At 34.4% G+C, this 10,872-nt stretch overlaps 1 protein-coding gene across 3 annotated transcripts in view; it reads left to right on the top strand.

The window, feature by feature from the left end:
* Positions 1-10,872, top strand: part of LOC105215648 (probable serine/threonine-protein kinase DDB_G0267686) — a 159,400-nt gene that overhangs the window by 59,127 nt on the left and 89,401 nt on the right. The window lies entirely within an intron of this gene.

The raw sequence follows: 10,872 nt of genomic DNA, 5'->3' as shown, positions 1-10,872 counted from the left end.
TAGCCTTACAGGATATCTACAGGCGCGCAGAGTACTACCAAACCTCCAAGGCCTAGCTTTACGTACTGGCATTGGCCACAATCCACCACGCTCGGTGCTCTATTACGATAAACAGGGAGCGCAAATCGTTAAAGGCATGGCTCCGGAGCTGGTGCGTTTATTTGCCTGGCATTGTAACGCCACTAGAGTTCGTGCGGGTCCGAGTGCCCGCAAATAAAACATATATGGCGCTGATGTGCATTGAAATGCTCGCCGCTAACGAATTGGACATTTGTGCTGATTCCTTCATTAGTAACGATTTGACGCCGTCAAGTCAGCCGGTATTCCTGTATAAAGGTTATCTGCTAGTGCGGTAGCCACAACCAATCGACAGTTATCTGTACCTTTTCAAGCCATTTTCGTGGCCAGTGTGGTGTGTTTTGTTGGCGACTTTTACTTTTGTGATCATTTTTGCTACCGTTATCAGCCGTCTGCAGTTTGGTGTCTGGCATTTTGAATATTTCCTACTCGAGATAATTAGCAGCCTCTTGCACGCTTCACTCAAATTAATATTTATACGAGGACGTGTACAAGCTTTCCTGCTTATACTATTTTCTGTATGTGGCTTCGTAATCTCATCAATCTATTTAACATGTCTCTCCAGCATATTAACTACCCAAATCTTTGAACGTCAAATTGAGTCTTTCGAAGATCTGCGCGATCGAAATATTCCTGTTTTGGTTACACAGGAAGATGTGGATCTTTCGAAATTTTACAGCATTGCGCCCGTTGTGCAAGAACTCTTCGAAGTCACACCGTTGTCTATGATACTGGAGGTACAGAATGTACTTGATCCACGCTTTGCTCAGCTGATGTTTTACGACAAGTGTATGCTGAGTTTGTACAGTCCCGCTGAGATCGTATCCGGTGGCATACCCATGAAGCAGAACTGGCCTTTTCAGCAATTGTTCGATTTTCATATGTTAGAGATGTTTGAATATGGATTTCAGTAGCATGTGCTGGATTTGGCGTTGGAAGACGCCACACAGCATGGAAACTTCATCACGTTTCAAACGGAGTACCGCGAGGTGGTGCCCTTAGATATGGAGTTTTTCCAAATGCCTGCACTATTGCTGGGCTGTGGGTATGTACTGACTTTTGGATGCTTTCTTGGCGAATTGATATATATATATTGCAAAAAAAATATTTGAATAATCAGGTAGTTCGCGCATGGAGTCGGAGGTGATGATTGAAGTTAGCATTAAATTTCAAACATTTGCTAAATTCTTAACTGATTGGAGAGACCACTTGGAGTTCAACCACACAAGTGGTAATGTGACCAGTAAATAATATAATATTTGATTTGGGATTTACATTTGGTAATAGATAGGGTCTAACAAGTATGTAAATACTTCTGAGTTGAAGTGTGATGTTCTGAGTATTTTCTTCAAATAAAAACCATATCTAGCAACAAATTGAACTTTGTTGTTTCTTTTTTAGCATTATACTCAGGAGTTTTCATGTGGTGGAGCGCACACTCAGCACCTGAGAACCCCACGCGAAACCTGTTATAATTGGTTAATAGTTTTTTCTTTGAGAATAGCGGTGAAGAACAAAGTGATTTCATAAGCGAAATATTATATAAGTTATATATTATTGTTTACATTAATTTATATTTACAAAATGTAACTAAACACTTCAATTGAGTTGCCACTTGAAAGCTTGTTTGCCCTTTTTTTGTGTAAATAAATGTTTAAGTGATGAAATGTAATGATTTTTATGTTTGATTTTTTCTTTGAAAAGTCAATCGATCTATTACAGAACTGACGCTTTTGCAAAGTTACCAAGGAGCTTAAAGCTTTTAGTAAGCGCTGCGCTTTTACTTTCAGAAAAATTATATTTGGTTTAAGTGAAATGATGATTTGACCCAGAAATCCTAATTGGTTTCAGTTTATCTATAAAATATGCTCATCCGCATAACTGTGTTTTAAAAAAAGTGAATGTCGCCACAAACTTTCCATTTAAAAGCACATGCCTTTACCCGAAAAAGATATCGCTTATCAGATTGTTGTCGCAATTCAACAATTTTTCACTCTACATCGACCCAACCCTTGCCACACTCATTGACAATAAATCTAATATTTCCAAATAATGAAATATTACGGTGATGCTTATCAAAGTGTGCACGCGTTAAGAGCTTTCACGTCACCTAAAGCTGGATGCTGAGCTTTTGCATGCATTAAAGTTGATCTTATCTTTAAAACGATTTATTAGCGTTCAATTTTAGATGCGCTGGAGCAATAATTATTTATAAACCTAATCAAAGTGATTTGTTTGAGCAATTTAGGTGAAGGTGCGAGTGGAAGATCTCGGGAAAAATAACGATTTGCTTTTAAAAGTGAGAAGCTTATCTAAATTGGATTTTTAATCTTAAAAAATGTAATGAAATATATTTCAAATGAGTTTGCCTTACAGTTTTTGGAAAGTAAAGATTCCACAATAAAATGAAAAGTGATGCCAAGCGCTTGCTGGAGACGGTAGTTGCTTTGTCTAAGCCCATATTTGTCGCACACTTATTGACTTAGCTAATGTGTAGGTAAATATCGCACTTTCAACCACTTTCCGCCTATGGACGTGTGACGAAATAAGGGAATGTGCGACATGTGGCATATTGTCGATTGTACTTTTGTTTGTTGCAAATAAAATGCAATACAGTGAAGCTCGGTTACTAAGTACGTAGAATTCTACAAGTGTTCAATTACGTACAAGTACAAACTAGTAATATGAAAAACCCGTATTTCTTCCAAGAAACGGCGGACTTCATATGCATAATTGCATAAATTAAATTTCAATTTACCAAATACACTTGTCAATAGCATTACACAGCAATTCTCTGTATTTACTTTAAATTTTAAACCAACTGTCGCGCGTTTTCAACACGTTAAAAAAAAAACACACAAAAAATGGTGAGAAGCAGCTTGCCGCTACCTATTTATGGCAGCGCTTGGCATACCAGACATTTCGCCTTTTTTTCGCTTTGTATATTCAAATACTTACAACAAAATCTGTATAAATTCCTAACATAAATCGATGCGTAGCGGAATTTCATGCGCCAACAAAAGGTGAAGAATTATGACAGCAGACAGTGTGGCTTGAAATTTGAGAGTTGACCGCTAAAAAAAAGCCAGTTTGGTATTTATTTGTTAATTTTTTTTTGCTTTCTGATTTTTAATCAGCCGCTAAATGCCTTACTAACTGAGTGAATGTTTGACTCAAATATATAATGTTTTTTAATTATTAATAATTTTGATTATGGCCAGCTGTTAAGAGCATATCAACACCTTGCAGGGTAATACAATTTTTTTTTTGAAAAATGTATACCAAATATCAACAATAAATAATAAGGCATTGATTAATTGCTTGTGTGTTGAGTTAAGTCGAAATAAAGTCGAAATAAGCGGCTTTTGGTGAAAGCTACGTGGAATAAGAAGCGCAGTTTGGAACGATAAGTAGTTGTCCAAGAATTTTTTAGACGGTATGCCACATTCCTATTGCTAAAATTAATTTCACGCGCATGACAAAAGAAATAGTTAATTTCTCAGTGCGTATTTTCAAAGTTAAGAGCTTTTGAAAGTGAAAGCTTGAATAAAAAGCTGTAGAAATTCACTTATTATAAATATCTGAATGCAATTATTAATAATTTTTTTTAAAATTTCGGCAATACCGTATAAAGCTTTTCGAAAGCTCACATTAAAACTTCAAAGCTTTCGACTATAACTACTTTTTTTTCAAATTACAAATAATATTTGGTAATAATACTTTAATACTACCTTTTTTGAACTCAGAAAATCTCGTTTGTATGCAAAAAAAAATTCACACGTGTGCGCTTTTCGGCACGCTTTTTATTGACAACTTGAACTTTATCTCGCCGTAGGTGTTCGCTGGTACACGAATTTCATGTAATGCGATTGTTGCTTGTGTGATTTTTTTCTCTCTCACTTCATTCATGCTATTAACATTAATCTGCACACCAATTTGGTAGGAAATGTACAGATATGAAACAGTGGCAAATGTCAAAATCATTTGACAACCTGCCGTAATACAGTTAATTGTTTGTATGTATGAGAATGTATAGTTGTTGCTTTATACATTGTGATGTGAGTACGCTAATTGTACTTCCTCTTGTTGAGTTCGTGTCAAAATTAATTAAATTGTCGAAATTGTCTACAAAAAATGGCCCGGAGCGGTAAATCACGAGTTGATATTTTTTTGACGCGTTTTAATTTGAACTCAAAAGTGATAAGGTACAACAGGGGAGTATATGAAGTAAAAAAAAAAAAATATTTCGAAAAATAGAAGGGGCTTTTTTGCTAGTTTTTTTCGATTTTTTTTTTTAATTTTTTTTTTGAATGGACATTTTTTTTACTGCAGCGAAAAAAATAATAAAATAAATTTATAAAATTTATTAAATTTAAATTTTTTTATTTTACGTTCGTTATAAGCACTTAACGTTGCAATAAATCTACAGTTTTTTTAACCAACGTCTATTATTATATGCATTGTTTATTGTCGTCATATCCATTTACTTATTGGACAAGAGCAAAAGTCTTTGAAAATTGCCAAATATACATATTAAATTATTAGGCGCAGAGGTAACGGCAAACCAATAAAATGTCAATAAAGTAAATTGAATAATCGCTACCACTCTACAGTCAATTTAAATGGCTAACGCAAGCCTCACAGCGGGGGTGCCGTATAGGCCAATCACCAGCTGGAATCAACTCTTATTATTTCCAAATTTTTCTTTCCCAAACAGTTACGCGCCATAAATATGTAGCTTAGTGAATGTTCGAAACATGTATTTAAAAGCAATTGACAAAAACGACGTGAATGGCAAAGCATACAGTTTTTGAGAATTTTGTTTTTGAGATTTTTACAATTTTATAAAAATATTAAAAATAAAAATAATAATTTAAAAAAATTACAAAATTATTAAAAAAAAAAATTAAATAGAATAAAAATAACAATTTACAAAAATTAAAAAATTAGTAAAAAAAAAAACAATTTAAAAAAAAATAAATTCAATAACTTAAAAAATATATTTTGTAGGCAAGTAAATACCAGTCTTTAACTATGCACCAAGTACGAGGCCTACAAAACTGACAAGTCCAGTCATAACTAGAGATAAGATCTTACACACACACGCAGTCGATCACTCGTGGGGGGTCCTCAACCGCCGCCGCCGCCGCTGATCGCTATCGACGAACAGGTCACACAGTGAGCGGTGGTCAACTCACCGGTTAACTGTTGTATGACTCGCCATCGATAGAAGTTATCAGCAAATTTATTAATTATAAATTGCAGTTTTGGAAATGAATTGGGCTGCTGCCTATGGTAGCCTAGCAGCTTAGTTACTGCTGCCATGCCACATACATTTTTCGCACTGCCACACTTTTGGACGCGTGATCGGCTGTCGAAAAATATTAGACATAAATATGCGGAATGTGAAGTAAACTGGGTGAGTTTGGTAAATTAGTGCGAGCACTGCGCATTTGGATGGGTGATTTATATAAAAATTAATAATTTTTGGCAATTTCAATTTTTTGAAATTAGATTTTTTTATATTTCGTTGTAAATTTATAACTCTTTTCAATATCGGAAATACTGGTTTGTTTTTGAGGACTAGTATTGATTACTTGTACCCAATACTTATTAAGTAAATTTTATACTTTAAAGGCATAAATTTGTATTTCAGTGTCAAGTTATCAAAAGACATTTGAGTCAGAAAAATATCATTAAATGAGACTAATTGTTTTCAAACCGTCAATCGTTAGAGAGTAGCGAATCGAACGTATACTATCAGCTGTTCATAGCCACTGGCAGCACTGAAAGTAACTGCTGCAATTTCAATATATTTTTTCGCACTTAAACAATGACTAGGTAGCACTGAGTAGTTCAGAAAATAAGTAAACGGTACCTTGTATCGAATTCAACTCGCTTATGTTGTTTTTGAGAGAGAGAAAGAAAGACAGAAGCAGCGAGAGAGCAGTGTGAGCAGAATAGTGACGTATCGATGATGTCTAATATATGATTTCAGAATTCAAATGAGCAGTAATACAATAATTTTAACTAAAAATATGCGTTTTAACTCTCATCTCTAGAAAAATAAGAGTAGTCTATAGCATTTATAAATAGTATATCTACTTAATCTACATAAGTAAACTAACGCAAAACGTGCGATTGAAAGTTAATAACTTACGTAGAAAAAATATTTGCGATTTTACTAGTAAACAATACAAAATTTATATTTAGCTATTTTAACAATTTACTGTTAAATTTTTATGTTAATGCCTGCTGTGGCGTCTGCTTACGAAATTGCGTGGTGAAGATGCTACGAAGCAAATCATTCAAATCATTGCTGTTTATACAGTTGCTACAACTACTATGCACAAAATAATACATTTTTGTATACTCGCGCAACAAAGTTGCTAAGAGAGCATAATAGTTTTGTTCACCTAACGGTTGTTTGTAACACTTAAAACTAATCGAGTTAGGTATGAAGTTATATATACCAAAGAGATCAGGGTGACGAGTAGATTTGAAATCCGGATCTGTCTGTCTGTCCGTCTGTGCAAGCGATAACTTGAGTAAAAATTGAGATTATGAATTGATAATTGATGAAACTTGGTACAGGTATGTTTTGGCACCATAAGAAGGTTAAGTTCGAAGATGAGCGTAATCGGACCACTGCCACGCCCACAAAATGGCAATAACCGTAAATATATAAAGTGCCATAAATAAAGCTATGGAAATAAAATTTTGTACAAATGATCGCACTAGGAAGGCGCATAATTCGATGTAAGTTTTTTGGGAAAGTGGACATGGCCCAGCCCCCTATTAAGTTTTTTCTACATATCTCGTACAGTACTAATGCTATATCAAACAAACTCTCTAGAGTCGCTTCTTTTATGTACTACCTTATACAGTACAAAAATGGTGGAACCCGAATTATAACCATGCTCACCTCCCATGCAAAGGTTATGTTGAAAACTATTAAAAGTGCTTTAATTCAGTAAGGGTAAACACTACAAAGCTTAAATTTCGTTAAAAAGAAGGTACAGAAGGTCTGCACTCAAATTGGTGTGCAAAAGTGTAAATGGGTGTGGCTCCGCCCACTTAGGGGTCAAAATCGATATCTCCGAAACTGCTCGACCAATTTCTATTAAATTCGGTTTATAATATTTTCCTGTCATTCCAATGATATGTTGTAAAAATAGGCCAAATCGGTTCAAAACCACGCCTACTTCCTATATACCATAACTTTGAAGTCGATCTGAATCCGTTTACTTTACAATATATACAGTAAGCACTAGTGAAGATATCGGAACAGAACTTAGCACAAATACTGCATTAAAGAGTGGCATCGCTCTTCTAAAAATCGCCGAAATCGGACCATAAGTTTTCAAGACTCTATATATCGAATATGAGGACCTCAGTGCTTCTAATTTCTTTTTACCGAAAATATAGGTAAGTCTCTCAGATATTTTTAAGATATTTAGATGGTATATTTTCCTTCTAATAATATGTTTCCGTGCCAAAAATGGGTGAATTTGGGTTATAACTACACTTAGCTCCCATATACCTAATATTAGGGTTTCCAACTTCCAATATGAAGAATATATGGGTCAAATTGTGTGTTATATTAATAAAATTGAATAAATAAATTGCGAGAATATAAAATCTTCGGTCAAAACCGAACTTAGCACTTCCTTACTTGTTATTTTTTGTTTAAAAATTTCAACTTTTTCTTAAAGTACATATATTTTTTCACACAGTACATACATCCGCTACTAATTTATTGCCCTTTAACTGCACACAAGTCATCGCCAATAATTTAAAGCTCCTCGCAGGAATTTCTCACAACAGTTTTTGTTTTTTTTTGCCATTTGTTTAAGGCAAAATAGCGGTAAAGCGTAAAAATGTCACACATTCCGGTGTTAATAAGCATAACAGATTGTCTGTGCAGCCCTAACAGTCGTGGGTGAGTGAGATCGTGTGACCGTGGTTGAGAGCAGTGAATTGCTTTCGCGCTTGTATTTGCTAATTAGAAGTCTTGAACTTGTTTTGCATGAAATTACTTGACTTTAGGCGATATTTTCATTTTCGTGGAGCATTACTCTTATTAGAGGTTATAGCTTTGAGATCTTAGAAAGCTTTAGGTTTCTCTAAATTGGTTTAAGGTATAACTGTCAGATTTATTATAAGCTTTAAAGCAAATTCTCTAGTAAGAAAATAATATTCTATATTCTCTAAATATAACTAATCCCTGTTTTATGCTTTCTTTTCAGGTAAGTCTTAAATGAATATTCTTCTCTTGTGTCAAAATATAAGATTTCGTCTAGGTAAGTCAAAAATATATACTAGTCGCTTCCTGAAATTTACAAACTGTGTCTCAAGACCTCCTCTAGAACACATAAAATAGATCATTTATGCTGACTTGACTTCGAACTCCATAAAAGGTCCATAACTCTTACATTTCTGTCTTAACATTATTTATTCCTCGGCTTAAATCAGCTCGAACTGTATCTTGGCTGTGAAACCTGACTCCACTGCAGTTCACAACCGACTTTAAGCCATTGATCACGGTTTTCAATATCGAAATTAATATCTTTTTTTGTTATTTTTCTATTTTTTCGTACTGCACTTATGTTGGACGCTTATAAGTTTCGCTTTTGACCGCTTGGTATACAAGTGCAATTAACACTCGGCATAATGCGACATAAAAATGCACTTTTCGTTTCGGCAATACTATAGTGTCAATAACAACAACAAAATAATAATAAGAATAACAAAGGTGGCAACACTTCAGCTCCAGCGAATGATGGAGGAGACAACTGTCAGCAATACACACAACAGTTGCTGTTTATCAGGCGGCCACAAATACATACATACATACATATAAAACTATATCGTTGCATATATATTCAGTCGCATAGTGCACTTTTTCTCCTTTACATTTACTCTTTCGTTCTGCTACTATTTACTTTTTTATAAATATTTTTTATTGCAAATTAAACAAAGTGTCCAATGTCAACAGCTACGTCAACAATAGCACCCACCATAATGGAATGCCATATTGGCTGCCAAGCGCTGAGCAGCGCACTCTTCACTCTACTCGTTGACCAGTGTCGCCACACACACACACGGAGACACAGCTCTGGCATCTAGGCACTTGCGCTAGTTCGCTTGCCAGCAAAATATTTTTTTCTCTGTTTTTTGGTTTATTGTTTTCAATATGCAAATGCATTCAGCGAATTTGTTGGCTTTTCTCATTTTCGTTGTTATTGAAATGTAAGAGTTGAGCGCGCGAAAAAAATGTCACAGCGTTAAGTAGTTTTGAGGATATGCGGCTGTCTGTCGGTGCTTGTGATGTGCATGGAGTATGGATGGATTGCTGCAGCGTGGACCTTCGTGCAAGCACTGATGCATGTGAAGGCCAATGACCAAGTGTGCAATGGTTGTTTGTTGTTGTAGGTTGAGGAAAATAAGATGGGTCTGATTTATGTAGTAAAGCTACGAGTATATATTTGGTAGTAGAAATCGAAATGGATTACTTCCAAGTGATGAACTATTTGAAAGGAATATTGTATCTAAATATCACATGACTTCACATCACATGATGCGAGGGGAGTTATACGAAAAACTATGCTGTAATCTTTTTAGATGAAGGAATATGTGTTAAAGAGCTTAAAATTTCCGCATCATATGATTTAAAGTCATGTGATCTCTGACTTATTCCATTCACATGTTGATCTGATATCCCACAGAAGTCATTTATTTACGCAAAAGTGGCAAACATTCTAATCAAAAGAATATTTTATAGTTTCGAATTAAAATTTAAACGTAGCTGGTATGATTTGTTGGCAATTTCAGCAGTGTAAGTAGTCATATGATGAGCGAAGGATGTTGTTGTGATTCGAGCATGTGATGTCATATCAAAGCCTAAACTTATACATATATGCGATTAAACAATAAGAAATGTGCATTATAACTCTGTTAGTAGAATGAGTTTAAATTTTCGTAGAGAGAAATTTAAATACTGTTATATCGGTCGATATGTAAAAAAGTCACTTGTTTTCAATTGATGTGATTACATGATGTGATGTGATATTTTCATAATTTTTTAATTTAATTTTTTTTTTTTATTTGATTAGCTCCGGAAGCATATTGTAAGCATCGAACGAAATTTTAAGACCTCTATATGATCTAGTGTTAACTAAGAAATAATAAAGGGTGCTCTTTTTGGAGGTGTAGAATTTTTACTTACAATGAAACAGAAAAATAATAAAAATTAATAATAACCAAAATTTTCGGTTTTTATCGGAATTTTGGTGGTAACTCGGATCAAAGTGGTTCTAACATAGTCTACTTCATCTCGGACGAAACTATAGACGTGTTTCTTAATATAATTTCTATACGTTATGATCTAGTCAATTGATATGAAGATTGGTATTATTACAACAGTAGAGAGTTAGGTTAAAAGGTAGATCTCTGCATTTGCAGCAGATCTCACTTGGACAGTTATAAACAATGTGCTTTGTGGTCAGTAGAGAGGAAAAATATTGCAGGAAAAATTACAGTTGTCTGAATAAATTTAATCAAAATGGTTGATTCATAAGTATAGACATAAGTCCCTTCTATCAAAATCTCTCTTCTTTATACTTGAGATCTGATACGCTACACCAAAAAACATTTTTGGAAGACTTAATCGTCACAGAACACCTATAAAGACTAATCATTACTCCCTTCATAGTACTCAAAACATACCTGCTGGTCACTTGAGGTTCAATAATTAACAAAAGCCAGCCACAAAAGCGGATAAGTGTAATAGAG

The sequence above is a fragment of the Zeugodacus cucurbitae genome, chromosome 6 (genome assembly GCF_028554725.1).
Source record: "Zeugodacus cucurbitae isolate PBARC_wt_2022May chromosome 6, idZeuCucr1.2, whole genome shotgun sequence".
Taxonomy (NCBI): domain Eukaryota; kingdom Metazoa; phylum Arthropoda; class Insecta; order Diptera; family Tephritidae; genus Zeugodacus; species Zeugodacus cucurbitae.
This window is presented reverse-complemented; position numbering and strand designations above follow the sequence as displayed.